Genomic DNA, 21368 nt, shown 5'->3' on the forward strand with positions numbered 1-21368 from the left:
CGGCGGGCGGGCGGGAGGAAGCCGCGAGGAGGAGGAGGAGGAGGGGCGACGGCGGGCTGTTCCCGCAGGACCGGGGACACCAGGGCGGGGAAGGGACGGGACTCGAACTCACTGACCCGCCCCCGGTCTCGGTCCCTCCCCCCGTTCTTAACAGCTCTGCCCCGGGGCCCGGGAGCGGGGCCCCGTGCAAGTCGTCCCCTCTCCCTGCTCCTCCGGGTCGTCTGGGTGTCCTGAGTCGCCGCGGCTGCCGTGGGTGTGTGTCAGGAGGGTGTCAGCGCCACGCTGCTGGGAACTGTCCCCGGAGAGCAGCCCCGGGCCCTGGAGGGGTCGCCCCCTCACCCCGTCTCGGCCCTCGGGGAACGGGCAAATAGGAGAATCAAACTTTATTCCCCTCTGTGACTTCTTGCGTGTGTGTGCTTGGGGAACCGGCCCCTTTGAGGTGGGTGCTGCATTGCTTCAAGCTCCATTCGGTTCCCTAAAGGTCCTCGGTGGTCCTTTTAGAGGGCTGGCTTGCTCATAAGCTTGTTGGCGTGCCTGAAGAAGGAAGGTGGGCAGCAGGCAGAGGAGATGCCAGTGTGACAAGTTGTTGGAAGGGGTGGATTTTGTGGTTGCGTTGACCGGTTACTGCTGGGTTTCTTTGGCCGGCATTGAATTGGCTGGCAATGAAAGGGGGTTTCTATTTAAACAGGCTTGATCCGTGTTTGTGTGTGTGATTTCTTTTTTCAGTTGTGAGAGATCAACTTGACATGGAGTTGGTGACCTAACAAGTCAGCAGGTTCTCTTCCCTTGGACTTTCTAGACTCATATGTGTTGGTCTCTGTCCAACTTTGAGGAAAAGAGTGTAAGGTTTTATTTCCTAGGGCTAAGTTGTATAGTGTGGTAATAAGAGAATCACTACAGAGAGCCTGATAGGAGACGCTAGCTCCCAAATAAATCCACCTGTCCTGTTCTGGTCACATGGCTCTTGAAAGAAACTGAATTGGAGGTTTTCAGAGAGCACACCCCCAGACCAATGACAGCATCAAACTAGGTGTCTGAAAGAGCTGTGAAAAGAACAAATGTTCTGCAAATGCAAGGTGGGATTGTTAATTATTAGGCATAAGTATGGTGGGTCCTGTCCTCATCCTTGTGAGAATATTGTGGTTTTTCATGTTTGGCAAACTGACATATTGCTTTGCCGAAGCTTTTGGGTGCGAGCCGAGCTTTTCCACAGTTCAATTTAGATTTGCATGTTCCATAGCCTCCAGTTATGTGTTTTGTTCTTTTAAAACATAAGGGCACTCAAAAATCTGATTGCATTCTCTTCTCCTCCAAATTGTTTAAAGACTTCCAAGTTATCTTTCTGTCTATCTTAATAAGATACATTCTGACTCTGCACAGTTTTTAGAGTGTTTGGGTGTGGTATTCATTTAGTTTCTTTTGCCTCATAAATTTTTCACTATGTGAATCTGTCAAGCTGGGAGTGTCTTCCTTGTGGGGGTACTTTACCAGAGTATTCTGTGCTATTCTGGGGTAGGGAAAGTGGTGTGCTGAGTTTGTAGCTGAAAGCACAATTAAAATGAAGTGTTATTTCTGAAGGGCAGAAATGTTATCATGGGAATGGTGACTTGTAAATGAAATTAGAATTGTAATATTTTGAAAAAAGTTGAACCCGATTATTTAAAATATGTAAGCCGATTTTTTTCTTTTTCTACCATTGCTCTGAAGCTACTCTGAAGTATACAGCTGTCTCCATCCGATATTCTCTGATTCCTAACAGAACATTAAAATTGAAAGGGATCTTAGAGACTTATTTAACTCTTGACATTTTCTGCCTAAATTGAGGCCCAGAAAGGGGAGAGATTTGGCCAAGGCTACCCAGCTAATCCATAGCGGATTTGGACTCGCACCCACTCCAGATATTTTGACCCCAGTATCGTGTTCTTTGTATTTTAAAGTGTAATTGCTCCTTCACGTCTCTCTCCTCCCTGGTAAAATTAACTGTTGTCTGTTAGGAAAGTGCTGATATTTCAGAACTCTGTGAATGGGAATTTTGTAAGTAGATGTTGATTTGAGACCACATGTAGTAGACAAATATGGGAACAAACAACTTGCCAGACAAAATACATACTCTTATAAAGGTCCCTGAGAGACATTAAGGTTGAATCTTGCAAAGAGACATCCTGAGTATGTGCAGCAGATGGCACTCTGCATCGGACTGGCTCACAAGCCCAGCTTGTGCCACTTTGGTTCTGCTGTTGTAGGTATGGTAAATCAGAGCCAGGGGCATAGCCAGTTACCAAAATTAAGCCAAACTCGTTGCCACTGAGTTGATTCCAACTCATAGTGACCCTATGGGGCAGAGTAGAACTGCCCCATAAGGTTTCCAGGGAGTGGCTGGTAGATTGGAACTGCCAACCTTTTGGTTTGCAGCCACAGCTCTTAACCGCTGCAGCACCAGGGCTCCATAGCCGATTACAGTACTGGTCAATCTTTGCTGTAGGGGCGTGCTTTTTGAAATCCGTCTTTTCCAAGTCCGGAGAATGAGTCCAAATCAATGCAGTAGTTCAGTTAATTGGTAAATGCAGTTGTGACGTTATAAACGTAACAGTTAAAACATCATTCAACTGAGTAAATAGGAGTAAAGAGGCAGGGACTTATTCAATATTTTTAGCACCATCTAGTGTAATTTTTCCCTTCTTGTAGGAAGAGCCTGCATTGCTCCCCAGCTTGTGACTGTAACTAAGGCGGATGCAGAATGTTTGTCGAGTAGCCTTTCTGTATGGTTAGTGAAGGTAGCTGCTATTTCAAAGTTGATCCTTTGGGGGGGGGCTGGCTTTCATTGGGAGCTGTGTAATGCCTTTGCCAAATCAAACCATCTTGTCTCTGACTTTGACAACCTGACTGTTGGCATTTCCTTGTGGCCAGTGGCTAGACTGAATTATTAAATCTCTTGCTTAAGTCTGTCATTGTACTGTTACAGTTGGTGGATGTCTTCCTACCTTTCACATAACAGTTCTTCTGTTTTATCTGAAAGTTTTGACAAAAGTTACATTACCTGACAGGAGTCCTAATTTTTTAATTGGGTTCCTCATGGTCTGCCCCATCTTACTTTGCCAGGTCCATCCAAGCTCAAATACTCCACTGTGCTTAAGTCGGTCTCTGCCCTGTTCCCAAATGTCCCATACATCCATACTGAATGTTTATACAGTTTTTATAGCTGAGTTTCAGCTTTAATCACCCCTTAATTGCTCTCTTATGGAGCACTGATGGTTCAGTGTGGAATTTTTGCTTTCCCTGTAGGAGACCTGGGTTCAGTTCCTGGCCAGTGCCTATCGTATCCAGCCACTACCCGTCTGTCAGTGGAGGCTTGCCTGTTGCTATATAATGCTGAACAGGTTTCCGTGGAGCTTTCAGACTAAGACGGGCCTGGTGATCTATTTCCAAAAACCAGTCAGTGAAAACCCTATAGATCACAACAGCTCAATCCACAATCTATCATGAGGATCGTGCAAGATCAGGCCTGGGGTCACCAGGAGTCGGGGGTGGACTCGATGGCCATTGACAACAACCGCTCCTCTAATGTCTGCGGTCCATTTCAGGTTAGAGACTGTGACATAGGACTTCTCTTCCAATCTCACATCCTCACTTTGCACGTGAGGAAACAGATTCGTGGCGACATGTGAGTTTATGTGTGTGATTAACGACAGACCTGAGATTAAAAGTCATTTAAATAGAAGTGAATTTGAGAATAAATCCTAGTTTGAATCTTAACTTTTGTGATCCTTGGCTCTTAATCCCTTTCCATTGCTCTATTCTGTCCTCTCTGAATTCTGATAGGATTTATTATTTTTGGAGCAGAGATTATCACTGACCTGTCTTATTCTGTAAATGTTTCATTTGTGGGCACCTTATCTTCCTGAGAGGTTGGCAGTTCAGATCTGCCAGGCACTCCTTGGAAACTCTATGGGGCAGTTCTACTCTGTCCTATAGGGTCGCTACGAGTCGGAATCAACTCAACGGCAATGGGTTTTTTAATCTTCCTGGGGAGATAAGGGTAAAGATTGTGTATCTTATTACCTTTGTGTCTTTCATAGACTTCAGCCCGTGCTGGGTGCCCTAGGTGACACTCAGACTAGCGTGAGTCAGTAGCACCTTTTTGTCTGTTTGCCAGTGAGAAGGTCTGCTCTTTTTCTCTTGCCCACCCTCCCCTCTTGTTTGATTTGATTAATAGCCTGTTGCTTAGGTTGCTACATTTGGCTAATTACTTTAAGCTTGGTATTGCCAGTGCTGTCTTTGGCGGTATATTACTTACCCTTCTTTATGGTGGATTGGTACCACTCTAGTTCTACAGAAGTCACTAGTATTCTACCCAAAGCCAGCAAAAGTGTGATGATTACAAGGTTATTAGAAATGTATGCTCAAATCAGGTTCTAGATTTGTTATTTTCTCTTACTATGATATTAAGCCATTGAAGGTTCTGGATAAATATGGCTAGAATGGGCTTCTTTTGTTTTAAAGGAAGCAGCCATCTAGTTGCTCATCTTAAAATCTTGCTTATTTTGAAAACCCTACAATATTTAAATGAGTAAACTTGGATTTTTTCAGCAAATCCTAATTAGTTGAACTAGTCCCAAGAGGCTCTATTTTATGGTTTATGGAACTCTTTGCTCGGAGAGGAAATCCAAATAAAAAATGCAGCATCAAGAATGGAGTAAGTCAAAGACAGTAGATTGATACTGTATCATGTTTTGTTTTGGGGCTGCCTAATGTTTGAGGTTAACGGCAGGGAATGGTCACAGTCTTACTCAGTAGCACTGAATTGATACCGTTATTTGAATAGTTGTTTGGATGTTGTTTTTATTTCTTTTTATATTCTAGCCTTGCACCCGTATAGGTTTTCTTTAAAATTATCGTTTGTTTTCTTGTAATCAAGTACATGGTTACCTTTTAAGGTTTTGGAATAGCTGCTTGATATATGGTCTCTGCCTTTGAGCCCTCTATTTATTTGATTGATTAATACCATACCGTGGCTCACGGATGTATTAGCGTTACTGGAAGAGCGTGGAACCCTGACACAGTGGTTAAGACTCGGCTGCTAACCAAAACGTTGGCAGTTCAAATCCACCAACCGCTCCTTGGAAACCCTGTGGGGCAGTTCTGCTCTGCCCTATAGGCTCGCTTTGAGTCAGAATTGACTCGACGGCTTTTACAGATTTAGAAGAACATGTTGTTAGGTAATCTAAAATAGTACCCTAGCAGGTTTTTTTAGGTGTGTATCTTCAAAAAAAAAAAAAGATTCCTGCAATTTAGAGCTTGAAAAGACCTCAGATTGAGAAAACGAGAGTGCGAGGGGGCAAAACGGCTGTTTCCTTAGCAGTCCCACAAGTTAATACAGATTTCCTGTATTAATTTTAATAAGTTTAGTGAATTATTGGCTCATAAACTGTGTACTGGCTTGAATCTTTTATATCGATAAAAATATAACTTGGTAAATTACATCACCAATTGGGTCTAACAGCATGCTAAAGCTGAAATTTTTCTGATGCAGTTCTGGAATAATTGGATAATGTGACGTGGCATTTTGACATTGCGCTTAAAAATAAGCCTTTTCTCAAGTTTCTTTAATTACATTAATTGTATTTATCAGCCCAGAAGAGTAAGGTGTTTAGTTTTTATACCTTATTTCTAAAGTTTTGCTTTTGCATTTTTTTTTCTTGCTATTTATTGTCCATTTTGTTGTTTGGACAGCACTTGTAATGGTCACCAGAGAAGTGCTGTGGAGCCCGTTAGGTGCATGAGACTGTCCAGAGGACCGGCCCGTTAGGTGCATGGGGCTGTCCAGAGGACCGGCCCGTTAGGTGCATGGGGCTGTCCAGAGGACCGGCCCGTTAGGTGCATGGGGCTGTCCAGAGGACCACAGGCGTGCAGTCCCGGCCTGTACTGCCTTACAGGTTACAAGAGCTCTTGAACATTTTTTTTTAATTGTGCTTTATGTGCAAGTTTACAGTTCAAGTTAGTTTCTCATATAAAGATTTATATCCACATTGTTATGTGACACTAGTTGCTCTCTCCCTAATGTGACAGCACGTTCCTCCTTTCCACCCCGGATTTCCCGTGTCCATTCAATCAGCTCCTGCCCCTTTCTGCCTTCTCATCTCGCCTCTAGACAGGAGCTGCCCAGTTAGTCTCACGTATCTACTTGAACTGAGAAGCACACTCTTCAAAGTGTCATTCTATGTTTTATGGCCCAGTCTAATCTTTGTCTGAAGAGTTAGCTTCGGGAATGGTTTTAGTTCTGGGTTAAGAGAGAGTCCAGGGGCCCTGTTCCTGCAGTCTGATTCAGACCATTAAGTCTGGCCTTTTTGCTAGAATTTGAGTACTGCACCCCACTTGTCTCCTGCTCCGTCAAGGACTCTCTGTTTTGTTCCTTGTCAGTGTGGTCATTGATGGTAGCCAGGCACCATCTAGTTCTTCTGATCTCAGGCTGAGGTTTATGTGGTGCTTTCTGTCTCTTGGGCTAGTATTTTCCTTGTGTCTTTGGTGTTCTTCATTATCCTTTGGTCCAGGTGGGCTGGGACCAATTGATGCATCTTAGATGGCGGCTCGCTAGCTTTTAAGACTCAAGACACCACTCACTGAAGTAGGATGCAGAACATTTTCTTAATAAACTTTGTTATGCCAGTTGACCTAGTTGTCCTCTGAAACCATGGTCCCCAGACCCCTGCCCCTGCTGCTCTGTCCCTCAAAGTGTTTGGTTGTATTCAAGAAACTTCTTAGCTTTTGGTTTAGTCCAGTTGTGCTGACTTCCCCTGTATTGTGTGTTGTCCTTCCCTTCGCCTAAGATAATTCATGTCTACTGTCTAGTCAGTGAATACCTCTCTCCCTCCCCACCCTCGTAACCATCAAAGAATGTTTTCTTCTGTTTAAACCCTGAGTTCTTACAATAGTGGTCTTAATGCAATATTTGTCCTTTTGCAACTGACTAATTTCACTCAGCATAATACCTTCCAGAATTATCTGTGTTATGTGATCTTTTATGGATTCATCGTTGTTCTTTCTCGTTGCATAGTATTCCGTTGTATGAATATACCAGTCTTGAACTTTTTTTTGTCTTCTAAGATGGGCCTCCTTTGTGCTTCTTATGTATCTCTATTAAGTGGTGTTACAGGAAGTTGAAGAGTATTAATGTCTGCTTTAAACTTTAGTTCAGAGGAAGTTAATGCCACAAATAACTAGAAAGCAAATAGGTTAGCTTAGATTACCTAACCTCTGTAGATAGAGCAGATATAGAAGAAAGTATCTAAGATCCAAAGGTATCACGTTACCTCATTCAGTTCTCACAGTGACGTTCTGAGAGGTATCTTGGTTTTATACATGAGGAAAGTGAGGATAGGACATAGTTACTTCCTAAGTGTCATAAACTGTCTTAGTGCTAGGGATGCAAAGATGGACAAAACAGATGTTTTGGAGCTGGGATTTAAGCCTAGGTTTGGCTGGAATTAAGGCTGTACCATGCTGCTGTGTTGGTGTGAGTACTCGTTCCTTTTTATCTACTAACATTCTCTTCTAAGAAATTTCACCATCCTTCCTGCTAATTGTTGTCTTTAGGTGCTGTCGAGCAGGTTCTGACTCACAGTGACCCCACATACAACAGAACGAAACAATGCCTGGTCCTGCACCATCCTCATAATTGTTGCTGTGTTTGAGCCCATTGTTGCAGCCATTGTCTGTGCATCTTGTTGACGATCTTCCTCTTTTTCGCTTACCCTCTACCAAGCTTGATGTCCTTGCCAGGGTCTGATCCCTCCTGATAGAATGTCCAAATTAAGTGAGATGAAGTCCTACCCACCGGCTTCTAAGGAACATTCTGGCTGTACTTCTTCCAAGAGAGCATTCTGGCTGTACTTCTTCCTGCTGATTATATTTTCTACATCTCTCTCCTCACCTTCCCCTCCAGGTATTAGCTAATAAGGATCTAAGGTATTCCCTCCTATGGATAATTTGCAATGTAGTTTGGGATTTTAAAGTGTTTCACCCAGTAAACCTGGTAATTATTGAGTATTGCTTATATATCATAGACTTTTATAACCTCGCCTAGTGTTATACACTGGCAGTTTAGTGGTTAAATGCTACAGCTGCTAGCCAAGAGGTCAGCAGTTCGAATCCACCAGGCACTCCTTGGAAACTGTATGGCGCAGTTCGACTCTGTCCTACAGGGTCACTATGAGTCGGAATTGACTCAGTGGCAATGGGTTTGGTTTTTTGGTAGTGTAGTCCACGACAATCCTTCAGGAGACATACAGATGGAAAAATGAAGATCTAGAAAGGTTAGATAACCTGCAGTCATTCAGAAAATGTTTTCTAACTTCAACTTTTTGTGAGACACTGTGCTGGCCACTCGGGAAGCCGGATGCCCCTGTGATGGTCCTAGAAGAGTTGAGTGTGGCCAGGAGACATTGTACAAACAAGACTGTAAATGGCTGTGCTTTTTTTTTTTTTTAAGACATAGTGAGGCCACTTAGACCTACCTGAGAGAGTGAGAGAGTTGGGGGAGGCTTCACAGAAGAGGCCTCACATGAGATTATACAATGTGTGGGAGACTGGAAAAAGATGTGGTTGACCTTCCAGGCAGCACCGAGATCTGGCAGGATGAGGGAATGTAGGGAGTAAGATGTGTTTGAGAAACAGGAAGTAGTTTGTTTGACCCGAATATGGGCAAATACAGCCGGAGATTAGGCCGGACCAATGATACTGACACCAATAATAATATTTATCAAGCGTACCATGTGCCGGACTGTCAAGCAGTTTACGTGGAATATCTCAATTCTTGTGGTACCCCGTTGACCTAAGGACTGCTGTTACCCTAATTTTACACATAGTGAAACTGAGCTACCTCACATTGATCAAGTGATTTGCCCAGGATCACAACTGGTAAGTGACACAGCTAGTAAATGACTTGCCCAGGTAGCACAGCTAGCAAGTGGCATGCCTGGAATACAAACCAGACAGCCCTGCTTTAGATCCTGTCTCTTAACCACTGTGCTATATGGTAGAGAATTAGATCGTGAAGGGATTTGTGAAGGAGTTGAAAATTTAGGTCCGTGGTTTTCAAACTTTTTAACTCAGCCCACAGTGGGAAGTACATTTGACATGGTCACCCAGTATGTCTCTGTGTGTGTGTGTGTGTGTGTGTGTGTGTGTGTAAGTAACTAAGGGAAAGTTTCATGAGACAATATTCTTACTATATATGAGGTACTCTGATATTTTCTATTTTGTTAAAGAAATACTGTTCGGGACCTGCTTTTGCAATCGTAAACCACAGTTTGAAAAAATACTGCTAGTCAATGCTTGAGCCACTGAAGAATTTCACGTAGGAGAAGCATGTGATAGAATTTATGCTTTTAGGCAGGTCACCCTGGCAGTGGTGTAAAAGCTGGGTTGGAAAGGATGAGACCAGAGAGGCAGAGAGACCTGTAAGGGGTGTCTTGATGGACCAGGCAAGAGTGCCTGAAGTAGGACAGTAACATGGGGATGGAGAAAAGGGAATAGAGAAGAGGGAGACTTAGACTTAGGAGAAAAAGGAATAGGAAGAGGGAAACTCAAGATCTGTCTGACTCCATAACTCAGGTACTGAAACTTTATTTCTGGACCTTAGTGTTTCTTTTTAGAATCATGTTAAATTATTCTTCTTCGTTATCTTTTCTCTGTCTTCAATTTTGTATTTAAAATATGCTGACCTGGTTTGATTATTTTTATATGATTTTAAAATTTATCTATCAAATCACATGCCCACCTTATCATGTGATTTGATAGATAAATTTTAAAATCATATAAAAATAATCAAACCAGGTCAGCATATTTTAAATACAAAATTAAAGACAGAGAAAAGATAACGAAGTCTCTGAAAGAGTACATTCTGTGGGTTATACTCATGCAAAGTTACATGTGGAAACTCTTAACATTATGTTTGTTAGAGGAGTACTTTGAATAATTTTCTTTGACTTTACTTTCTTTAACTTTCCATTTTTGCAATATATGAATGGATGAAAAGAGTCCTTTTATGGCCTTAATTTATTTTGATTCCCTTTCGGGAAAATTGACCAATTGTATGATGTTCTTGTCTTTTTGAAAAAACTAGCTACTCCTAAGCATCCTGGTAAAATTTTAGCAACAATTCTTTCCATATCAGCAATGTAGCTATATAATATTTTCAACTGCTTCTGCCACACGAGTTTATTTAGAGAGAGAGACAAAATATATGACTGAGAACAAATTATTTTACTGGATTGCTTTATTTAGAAAGTACACATTCTTCGATCTTCCAGGTTTTATAATAAAAAGTATCAATTTATTTGATAGCTGTGACGGTTTTAGATACATTACAGTAGCTGCTTTACCAGAAGAGATTGTATTTGCAATATAGTTGGTGAGCTTTTTGAAATCTGACAGGAGCAAAGCATTGCTGTACCATCACAGAACTTTTTTTTTTTTTAATTAGTTTTCTGGAATATAGTTAAATGAAAAGGTGATAAAAAGGTGTGTACGTGTGTGTTTCTTAGTCACCAAAGTAAAAGTAACTGAAGAGGATTAGGTGCCATGTGGTTTAAATAATAGAGTCAGGATGTGGGTTCTATTCCTCCCTCTTCCATTAACTTGCTGTTTGACCTTGGACAAGTCACTTAACCTCTCTAGTTTTAATGTTTCAGTCAGTTAAATAAGAATGCTTGATTAGGTGAGCCTAAAGGGCTTCTTTAATTTTATATAGTATTCTACAAGTCATTTTTATTTTATCTAATTTCATTGAGTGGTGTCTGTGAAATCGTAAACCCAGGTGTCTTAGGCTGAGTTCTTTGGAGGAGCAAACCAGTGAAGGAAGACCAGTAAATATAAATAAATATATGTATTTACTTCAAGGAAATGGCTTACACAATTGTGGAGGCTAGGAAGTCCCAAATCCACGGGTCAGACTTCAGGCTGGAGTCTCCTTCTGGATCACATGGTTGCAGGGACAGATGAACCCAAAATCGGCAGGTCAGATGGTATCTGCTGGCTTATGGGTCTGTAAGAGCTGGCGAATACCAAAATCTGCAGGTCAGACAGCAGGCTGCTGTCCCACATCCCAAGAACCGGAGGTCAGAGGATGACGAGTTGGATGCAGGATCGGGAGAGGGTGTGCTTTGCCAGCACATCAATATATATTGGACATAGGCTGTACCCCCAAGGAAACTCCCCTTTGAACTGGTTGGCTGCTCACATCAGACCACAGAATGGAGGATCATTGCATAATATCTGCCAAACCACTGAGAATCATGGCCTAGTGAAGTTGACACATAACCTTAACCATCATAATGCACCCTTTGTCAGTTTGGTACCTGTACATACCTCCTGAAACTGTATGTAATCTCTAAAGACAGTTATAAAGTCATACAAGTGCCGAACATGATACAACTCACATGCGTACAACCAAAAATGCACTAACCCTATTTATATCTTATATTTTTATAAGTAATACAGTAAGATAGAGAAGAAAACAAACAATATATATATATACACACACATACATGTGTAGCAAAACAAGGAAGAAATACTAAAAACAATTATAGCCTTCATTTCTGCAACTGGTGGGGTGGACCCAAACCTTTATTCCTGAAGGGTCTGGGCCATTAGTAGTCATGTTGGAATTGGGTTGCTGTAGTTTTCCATTGACTTTAATCATAGGGCATGGTAGTACTAAAAGATATCCTAAGGGATCTCTTGTATTCCAGACATATTCTTCTTTACCTCCATTATGTAATATCAGTCTGATTCCCACTTGGTAATCAGGATCAGTCAGTACAGTAACTCCCTTCTTTGCCTGTTGATCCAGAAGCATGAGGAGCCCAAAGCAGCCAGGTGGCATTCTTAACTTCCAGTTCAGTGGAATCAGTGTTGTATCTCCTGGTAGAAGCATTCCTTCCTTTGGAACTAAGACTTCTACACTCTCAGAGCATAGGGTCATGGTGACAGGAAGCAAATTATGCATTTGGGGCACTAGGGGTAATAGTGAATGGTACCAATCCCATTTCTACCCCCAGTTCATTGACCCATAAATGCCGGCCGTGGGAGAAACAGCACCATATATTGGATGGTGGATTAGAGCATATACAGCCTCCTGGAGAACATTGTTGCAACCCTGCAAGTTATTGCCATCTTGCTGGCACCGTAATTGTGTCTTTAGGAGGCCATTTCATCATTCTATCAAGTCAGCTCCATCAGGATAATAGAGCACATGGTAAGACCAGTGAATTCCATGAGCATGGGCCCATTGCGACACTTCATTTGCTGTGAAGTGAGTTCCTTGATCTAAGGCAATGCTGTGTGGGATGCCATGACAGTGGATAAGGCATTCTGTAAGTCCACGGATGGTAGTTTTGGCAGAAGCATTGCGTGCAGAGAAGGCAAATCCATATCCAGATTAAGTGTCTATCCCAGTAAGAACAAAACACTGTCCTTTCCATGATAGAAATAGTCCAGTGTTATCAACCTGCCACTAAGTTGCTAGCTGGTCACCTCTAGGAATGGTGCCATATTGGGAATTCAGTGTTGGTCTCTGTTGCTGGCATATTGGGCACTCAGCAGTGGCTGTAGCCAAGTCAGTCTTGGTGAGTGGAAGCCCTTGTTGCTGAGCCCATGCGTAACCTCCATCCCTGTCACCGTGGCCACTTTGTTCATGAGCCCATTGGACAATGACAGTAGTGGCTGGGGGAGGAAGATGACTGGTTTCCACAGAACGCATCATCCTATCTACTTGTTAAAACCTTCCTCTGCTTTGGTGAGCATTCACATGAGACACAAATATCTTCACTTCTTTGACCCATTTGGAGAGGTCTATCCACACACATCTTCCCCATATCTCCTTGTCACTAATTTTCCAGTCACCTTCCTTCCAAGTCCCTGACCATACAGTCAAACATTGGCCACAGCCCACCAATCAGTATACACTTGCATACCTGATCATCTCTCCTTCCAAGCAAAATGAACAGCCAAGTGCTGTGCTCTACGTTCTGCCCATTGGGAGGATTTCCCTTCACCACTGTCCTTCAGGGAGGTCCCAGAGAGGGGCTGCAGTGCTGCCTCTGTCCACTTCCATGCAGTGCCTGCATACGTGCAGAACCACCTGTAAACCAGACACACGAGTTTTCCCTTACTCGGTCAACTGATCATAAGGAACTTCCTATGAAGCCATAGATGCAGACTGAGAGAAGGAAGGTAATGTGACAGGAGTGGGGACCATGGGCACCTGGGCCATTTCCTCATGTAACTTGTGCCTACAGGTCCTGCTCAAGCCTAGTCTCTTATATACCATTTCCATTTAATAGTGCATTGCTGCTGTGTACATCCAGCTTTATGACTCTGGGTCAGACAGCACCCAGTTCATGATGGACAGCTTAGGTTGCATAGTGACTTGATGGCCCATGGTTAAGTGTTCAGTCTCTACTAAGGCCTAGTAACAAGCCAAAAGCTGTTTCTCAAAATGAGAATAGTTATCTGCAGAGGATGGCAGGGCTTTGCTCCAAAATCCTGAGGGTCTGTGCTGTGACTCACCAATAGGGGCTTGCTAAAGACTCCAAACAGTATATCTGCTACTGACACGTCAAGAACCATTGTATCAGGCGGATTGCAGAGTGACTTGGACAGCAGCCTGAACCTGTTGCAGAGCCTTCTCTTGTCCTGGGTCCCACTCAAAACTAGCAGCTTTTCAAGTCACTTGATAAATAGGCTGAGGTAGCACACCCAAATGAGGGATTTGTTGCCTCTAAAATCCAGATAGGACCACCAGGCATTGTGCTTCCTTTTTAGTTGTAGGAAGGGCCAGATGTAACAACTTATCCTTTACTTCAGAAGGAATATCTCCACATTGCCCACATCACTGGACCCCTAGAAATTTCGCTGAGGTGGAAGGCGCCAGAATTTTTTTGGATTTATTTCCTACCCTCTAGCATACAAATATCTTACCAATAAGTCTAGAGTCATTGATACTTCTTCTTTAGTAGGTCCAGTCAGCATAATGTCATCAATATAGTGGGCCAGTGTGATGTTTTGTGGAAGGGAAAGGTGATCAAGGCCCCTGTGGACTAAATTATGATATAGGGCTGGGGATTTAATATACTTCTTAGGTGGGGCAGTGAAGATGTATTGCTGGCCTTCCCAGCTGAAAGCAAAGTGCTTCTAGCGGTCCTTCAAAACCAGAGTTGAGAAAAAGGCATTGGCTGGATAAGTACCTATATACCAGGTAACAGGAGATAAATTTGCCCAAGCAGTGAAACCGTAACTGGAACAGCAGCTGGAATTGGGGTCACCACCTGGTTAATTTTACGATAATCCACCGTCATTCACCAAAATCCATCTGTTGCACAGGCCAAGTAGGCGAGCTGAGTGGGGATATGGTGGGAATCACTACCCCTGAATCCTCCAAGTCCTTGATGGTGGCACTAATCTCTGCAGTCCCCCCAGGGATGCGGTAATGCTTTCGTTTGCTATTTTCCTAGGTAGTGGACGTTCTAACGGCTTCCATTTGTTTTTTCCTACCATTATAACCCTTGCTCCACATGTCAGGGATCCAATGTGGGGGTTCTGCCAGTTGCTGATTATGTCTCTTCCAATTATGCATTCTGGAACTGGGGGTATCACTACAGGGGATGGGTTCAGGGACCCGCTAGACGCGCTGTGAGACGGACCTGAACTAAGACTCAACAATCTGACTTCCATACGCCCCTACTCTGACTGGTGGGCCACAGTGATATTTTAGTTCTCCTAGAATTAGTTTCAGTTCAGAGCCAGTGTCCAGTAATTCCAGGAAAGTCTGATTATTTCCTTTTCCCCAATGAACAGTTGCTCTTGTAAAAGGCTGTAGATCCCTTTGGGGGAAGGCTGGGAGAAAGGTTAACAGTATAAATTTTTGGCAGTACAATGGGTCCTTCCTCAAGGGGTCCTGGCCGCCCCGTCATTTATGTGGCTCAAGTCTGGAAATTGATTGAGGGGCCATGACTCTCTATTCTGACGATTCGAGTTAGATTGCTGTTCACTTGACCTAGAATTCTTCCACTTGTAGAGATCAAGTAAATATTTAGTAGATTTCCCATGTATTTCACTGCTAGGGACATTATGACTTAAGTAGCCAATACCATAAGTCCATACATGTCAGACTATTCTGGTTACTGCTTTGACTCTGCTGTCCATTACGGTAACCATGCCAACCTTGTTTTTGTTAATTAAGTGCTACCACTTGGCTGCTACCACCACAGAGTCTAATCAGCCCCATCGTAGTTAGGTGTCTCAATTCACTTAGGGCAGTTTCCACTGTCGAATATGACTTACATAAAGTAGCAATCATAGCAGTCTTCAGTGATGCTGGGTCTCCCTTCACAAATTTGTTTCTCACTGTTGCAGTAAAAGGTGTGCTCTATGGCCACTCCATCGGTGGGTCTGTGGGTCCAATCTAATAGATCAGCTCTAACATGCCTGTTTCCCTAAGCCTTTGGATACCTTCTACCGTATATCAGGGCAGATCTGGCATTTCAGTTTGATTTAGCGTAGGCCACTGCTTCATCCATGCTTCAATAAACCAAATAAACTAACCTCTTGAGCTGAAACATTGAATGAAGAATCTGTGCTAAGTGGGCCTGTATCAATAAACTTAGACTGATCCAACTTTATGTTCCTTTTACCATTATTTCATACCCTTAATAGCCATCCCCACACATATTCCCCAGGTTTCTGTTTGTATAAGAAAAATCAAGCAATTCTTTTGGAATGTAGCGTACCTCCTTCTGGGTCACGCTTTGTACTTAACCTCTTGGGGCTGTCTGGGGCTTAAGTCTGGTTATAGGTCTAGAAGCAAAAATGTGTGGTGGGGGTGGGTCCAAGTGATTAAGCAAAGTCTTGTAAGGCATCTGCCTCAGACTATGCCTCAGGCAATGCCCCAGGTGCTATCCAGGTGATATCTCAGACAAAGACTCTTCAGACACAGCTGGCTTAATTTCATCAGATATGATGGAAGGGATGATGGTTTTACTGGGGAGGGTGGCTTAGCAGACAAAGATGGAGTAATGTCTTCAGATGGGAGTAAGAGGACTGGTTCTGTTGGCAGGAGTGATTTAATGGAATTTAGGGGTTCAGTGTCCCCATCTTCCTGATTATCTGCCCACATGCCTCCATCCCAAGTTTTCAGGATTGTATTTCTTCCCAATCAATGCCCTCACTTTAACTTCAGGCACCCTTTGAATTTGGGAATTCAATTGGTGTTGTAATTCAGCCACCCTTATGATAAGACTTTGGGTTTGATTTTCAGGAATATCAGCTCTTTTACTACAAGAAGTAAGGCTTCCTTTCAGGATACAAGAGGCAACTTTCAGTTCTTTATGTGGTTCTTGAGCTTTGACTCTAAAGCCCTGAGCTCATCTTTTTCTTTCAACACTTTGTCTAATGAAAGCGGGACTAACCGTCCAGCCCCTCTATAGTTTTCATCCTGACAAAATTGTAGAAAAGTATCAAATACACAGTCACCCAGAGGCTTGTTTATCAGAAATATTTGATCCATTCGTGATGATATTTTGCCTATTTCTATTGCCACCTCACGCTATGGATTATCAGTGCCCTCTTTACTACTGGAGGCAGGGTCATCAGCGCCTTTAAGAAGAGCCAGACTTGAGAACCAATTCAGAAAACTCATCCTTATCATTTTGTTCCTCTAGAACCACCCTCAGTACCAAATGTCTTAGGCTGAGTTCTCTGGAGGAACAAAACCAGTGAGTGTGTGCGCGCACACACACACACACGTATGTATATATAAAGAGAGATTTATTTTAAGAAGATAGTTCATGCAGTTTGGAGGCTGGAAAGTCGCAAATCTGTGGGCCAGACATTAGGCGAGAGGCTTCTCTTGACTCACGTGGTTGAAGGGGCTCATGAACCCAAAATTGGCAGATCAGAGAGTAGGCTGCTGAGTCACGGGGCTGTGGGAGCTGGTGAATCCCAAATCTGCAGGTCACATGGCAGGCTGTTGGCTCAAATCCCAAGAACCAGAGGTCAGTGGTTGATAAGTCAGATACAGGGTCCAGAGAAGGTGAGTTTTGCTGGATGTCTGTATATATTGGATGCAGGCCACACCCCAAGGAAAATCCCCTTTCAACTGATTGGCTGCTCATATCAAATCACAAAATGGAGGATAATTACATAATACCTGCCAAACCACTGAGAATCATGGCCTAGCCAAGTTGACACATAACCTTAACCATCACACCAGGCATAATATATTTATTTATTTTCACAAGGATCAAAGGCTTGAAGTGAAGAAAAATAGCCTTCCAGTTCCTTTTCAGGAATATCTGATAAACAGTTGATCAGATGGATGACATCTTGATGAACAATTTAATTTACCCTGCATTCCCCTTAACAGTTCATTATGTCTTTAGTCCCATCTTTTGTCCTTGGTCTTCTTTTCTCCAATCCAAACCACTGAGGGAGAGGCAAAGACGTGAAGAAGATGTGGTGGGGAGCAGAGAGGGCTGGGGAGGTGGAGAAGGAAAAAGCAGTTAGGGCTGGAGTGTTGAGGTGCGATGCGGCTGCTCTAATAATTTATTAATTCTGAGTTTTGGTCGGCCAGCCTGAAACAGAAAATATTTCTGTTTTCCACTGTAGTCACGCTACAGGAGTCCTGAGTGTGGAAAGTGTGAAAGCCTTACCAAATGATTAGTTGCCATAGTAGCCTGTTCTCCCGACTCTGCGTACTACTTCTTACTCCCTGAGCCTAGTATAGTGTGAGGAACATAAGCATTCAGTCAGTATTGGATGCATGAGAATTAATGAGGTAAAAAGTCCTAGAGACCATTGTTTGAATCCTTCAACCCTGTGGATAACACAGACGTAGATCATCTTGTTCTCTATGTCTAGATGCTACAGTGATGGGATCAGAAATGTCACAAAGCAGTTACTTCTCTTTGATACAGGCAATAGCTAATAATCTAAAAAGCATTCACAGATTGTGCTGAAACAAGCAGAACTATATAAAATGCTAAGTAAAAATTGTGATGGAAAAAGGTGGTAGTGCTATTATAAGTAATTTAAGAAATTGACACAATGACATCTACCTTGGCAAGTGTTTGGTGGGAGGGGGACTGCAGAAGACAGAAAGGAACTATTTGAAAGAGGTGCTGCCAACTCTAATTTCCTTACTGATATATATTTCCAAAGATGACAGATTTTTGGAGGTGTTTATTTTGGAACTCATCTTCCATATTTCCATTCTGCCTCCCCTGTATCCTGTATCTCGCGCTGCCAGAATTCTGCTAGCTACCGTGAAGCAGAGCTATGGCAAGAAGCCAAGTGGGATAAAAATCTACTTTTCATTTCGAAGGAGAATATAGGTGTCAGAATACTTTAAAGAAGTATTTAAAGATAGATTGAGTGAGTAGAAGTAGTAAAAACCAAATGAGAAGATAGAAGGTTTTTGATTGGCTTTTGATGGAATTACATCTCTTTTGGAAACAGCAGAATACCAACTTAGACCTGTCTCTGGCTGTTGGTTTGTCTTTTTTGCTCTTCTTTTTTTTTCCCCTGATCTTTGAGTGCCGTTGCTAGAAGCTGCTGAATAGCAGAAAAATGAGTTTTCTGATCATGAACTGGTGGTGGTGGTTTTTTTTTTTCCAGAGGGGGCCCCAAAGGTATACTTTGTGTGAATGTCTGACAGTGTATGTTTGCACGTTAATACTTGGATTTTGTTTCTTTACTTTTGTTCTTGTTATAACCTAAGAGAAATGAAATATTTTTTGAATTCCAGCTCTGATTTAAGCTTAAAAACAAACTGTCATCTAAGCACCGCTGAGGTAGTAAAACAGAATTGTTTTAACATATTACAGAATTTTGGACTATTCATCTACTAAATGGGGAGCTGAACTCTAGTCGGTGCTTTCTTTAATTTTAATATCTCATTCCGCATTAGCGTTTGATTCAGAATGAAGTCATTTCTCAGCATGGCGAAGTGCCACAAAGCTGGATGAGCTTAAACATGTAATGGTTTTCTTTTTAATGGTTGCTGGAGCTTTTAGCAGTAAATGGAGAAAATGAAAGGGGAATAGAATAGATTTCTTGCCTAAAATGAGTATTCTTGGGAAGATGAAAAGTAGAGACAAGGTGAGGCCCTGAGTTATAGATCCGAAGGTCACATCACAGCCAGCATCAGAAAGTGGCAGCACTAGCTAGCGGAAGAAAGGGCAGCAGGTAACTGCTGATGAGCACACTTTCAAAGGCGCTCACTTGTGAGTCCCATTCCATCACCAGTGGGGCTTTTCTGTTTTGTTTTTCAAACCCTTCTTAAGGAAGTTACCTTATGTCCAGTCAAGCATACAAGGGGAAAAGTCTTTTCTTGTTTAAATTATGAGTGTGTCATGCGTATATAAAAACAAGTACAATAACATAATGTATGCCCTTTAGCTTGAGAAATTAAACTATAATTACTGCCCCAACTACTTTTCCTTAGTCTTATTTCTTGTCCCCTCTTCCAAAACATTCACTTGAATTTGGTGTTTACAATTCTCATGCAAGGAACCCCAGTGGCACAGTAGTTAAGCGATCAGCTGCTGATTGAAAGGTTGGTGGTTCGAACCCACCAGCCCCTCTGCAGGACAAAGATGTGGCAGTCTGCTTCCATAAAGATTACAGCCTTCGAAACCCTATGGAGGCAGTTCTACACTGTCCTGTAGGGTTGCTATGAGTTGGATTGACTTGATGGCAAAGGGCTTGGTTTTTTTTTTTTTTAATTCCCATGGGTGTGTTTATGCTTTTGCTGTGTATGTGTAAATATTATATAGTATTTTAGTCATGTTTTAAAACCTTATCTAGAAAGTATTATACTGTATGTATTCTATAATTTATTCCTTTTCCTTAATCTTTTTTTTTTTTTAATTAATATGTATGTAGTTGATACATGTAGTTCTGGCTTGATTTTTAACTACTCTGTGGTTTTCATTCTCTTCCATATTTTTAACGGTTCTGTTAACTACAAGTCTTTTTAGCTGAATATTTTCGGTGGACAGACAGAAAAGAGGAATAACTTATGTCACTAGGAATGTTGTTTTGACTTTCAAAAAAGCCAGTTTCCATTTTTGGTGTGGAATGTCCTTGTTTATCATATTCCTGGGAAAACCCTTTCTGCTTCCCCAGAGAAGGCGGAGACGAGTAATGTTTCGTTACACAGATGGAGGGTGTCTTGGGCAAAATGCAGAACAGCATCTGCTGTGATACAGCAGGCTCCTGAAGAATTGAGCTGTGCAGCCAAAGCTTGCTTTACTCTACCAGAATTCTCTTATTTTACAAGTGCAGACAAGCTGTGGTTGAAAACTTGATGGCATTAATTTATTGTTTCTTCGGATATATACGTTTTGGAATAATTTGCAATTTGGGGACTGTCTGCTTTATTTAGTAAAAGGGTGCGTGTCTTGTATGTAAAAAGACTGTTCCTGAATTGGGCTGTGGTTTTATGGAGCAAAGGAAAAATAAAGTCTGGGAATGGAGGGAGGGGTGGAGGGGATTTCTTTTGGAGGCAGGCGGTTGATGTGAAATAAATATGTATTTGTCAGTGTATGTTCTTACTTTGTAGTCATTCTTCTTAAAAGGCAATCTCCAATAATTTTTTTCCTTCCCACTTTCATTCTGTTGTCTTTCCTTTGCAGCATCCTTGATAACGGTTTGAGCATTTTTGCAGAGTACGCAGTGCCAAGTTTCATTCAGATTGTCCCGCCAAATGATTTGCTATAGTGCACTAACCAGAAATGCTGAGGCAGCAAGGGAAACACCGATAAATGGGATGCTTTCCAGGACTTTAGCTCAAAGCAAGGGAAACACAAGCCAAAATTAAGAAGAAAATATTAGTTAGGCACCCAAGATACGGTCCAGCCAGATATGCTATTAACGGTGAGTGTACTGTTGTAATTAAATTGATTGGGACCTGGGCAATTTGAATCACCAGACTGGCCTCTAAAAAGGTGGTCCAACTGTAAGCATATTAGGATTAGGGGCTAGGGTAAGAATAGTCTTTTGGTCAAAACTTAATTCAGAGTGAAAACTTAAATTGTTTTTGCTTTTTCTTATTGGGTAGATTCCAGTGCCTCAAGATTGATTCAACTCAGCTGCCTGTTTGTTCTTTCATTGTGGATCTATGGGAATGTTGAATGAACATGCTAGTAAAGTTTTTTTTTTTTTTGATTAGGAAAAAAGAGGAGAGAGGGTATTGCTAATTGAGCATGATTTGTATTTTCTCACTATTGCTGCTTTTCTTGCTAACCGTACGAGTTTGTTTTGTTTCGTTCCCCCACAAATTATTTTGCCCATAAATAGTGTACGTGTGGGGA

The 21368-nt window shown here is 42.2% G+C and overlaps 1 protein-coding gene and 1 long non-coding RNA gene across 3 annotated transcripts in view; both read left to right on the forward strand.

Moving 5' to 3' along the window:
* MCU (mitochondrial calcium uniporter) overlaps positions 1-21368 on the forward strand; it is a 236815-nt gene that overhangs the window by 362 nt on the left and 215085 nt on the right. The gene's annotated exons all lie outside the window — the stretch shown is intronic.
* Positions 323-21368, forward strand: part of LOC135227945 (uncharacterized) — a 32715-nt gene continuing 11669 nt past the window's right edge. For both annotated transcript variants that reach the window (XR_010318124.1, XR_010318125.1), the window contains exon 1: positions 323-20931. This is a non-coding gene — a long non-coding RNA (uncharacterized LOC135227945). The remainder of the gene's footprint in view (positions 20932-21368) is intronic.

The sequence above is a fragment of the Loxodonta africana genome, chromosome 16 (genome assembly GCF_030014295.1).
Source record: "Loxodonta africana isolate mLoxAfr1 chromosome 16, mLoxAfr1.hap2, whole genome shotgun sequence".
In the NCBI taxonomy this organism is placed as follows: Eukaryota; Metazoa; Chordata; class Mammalia; order Proboscidea; family Elephantidae; genus Loxodonta; species Loxodonta africana.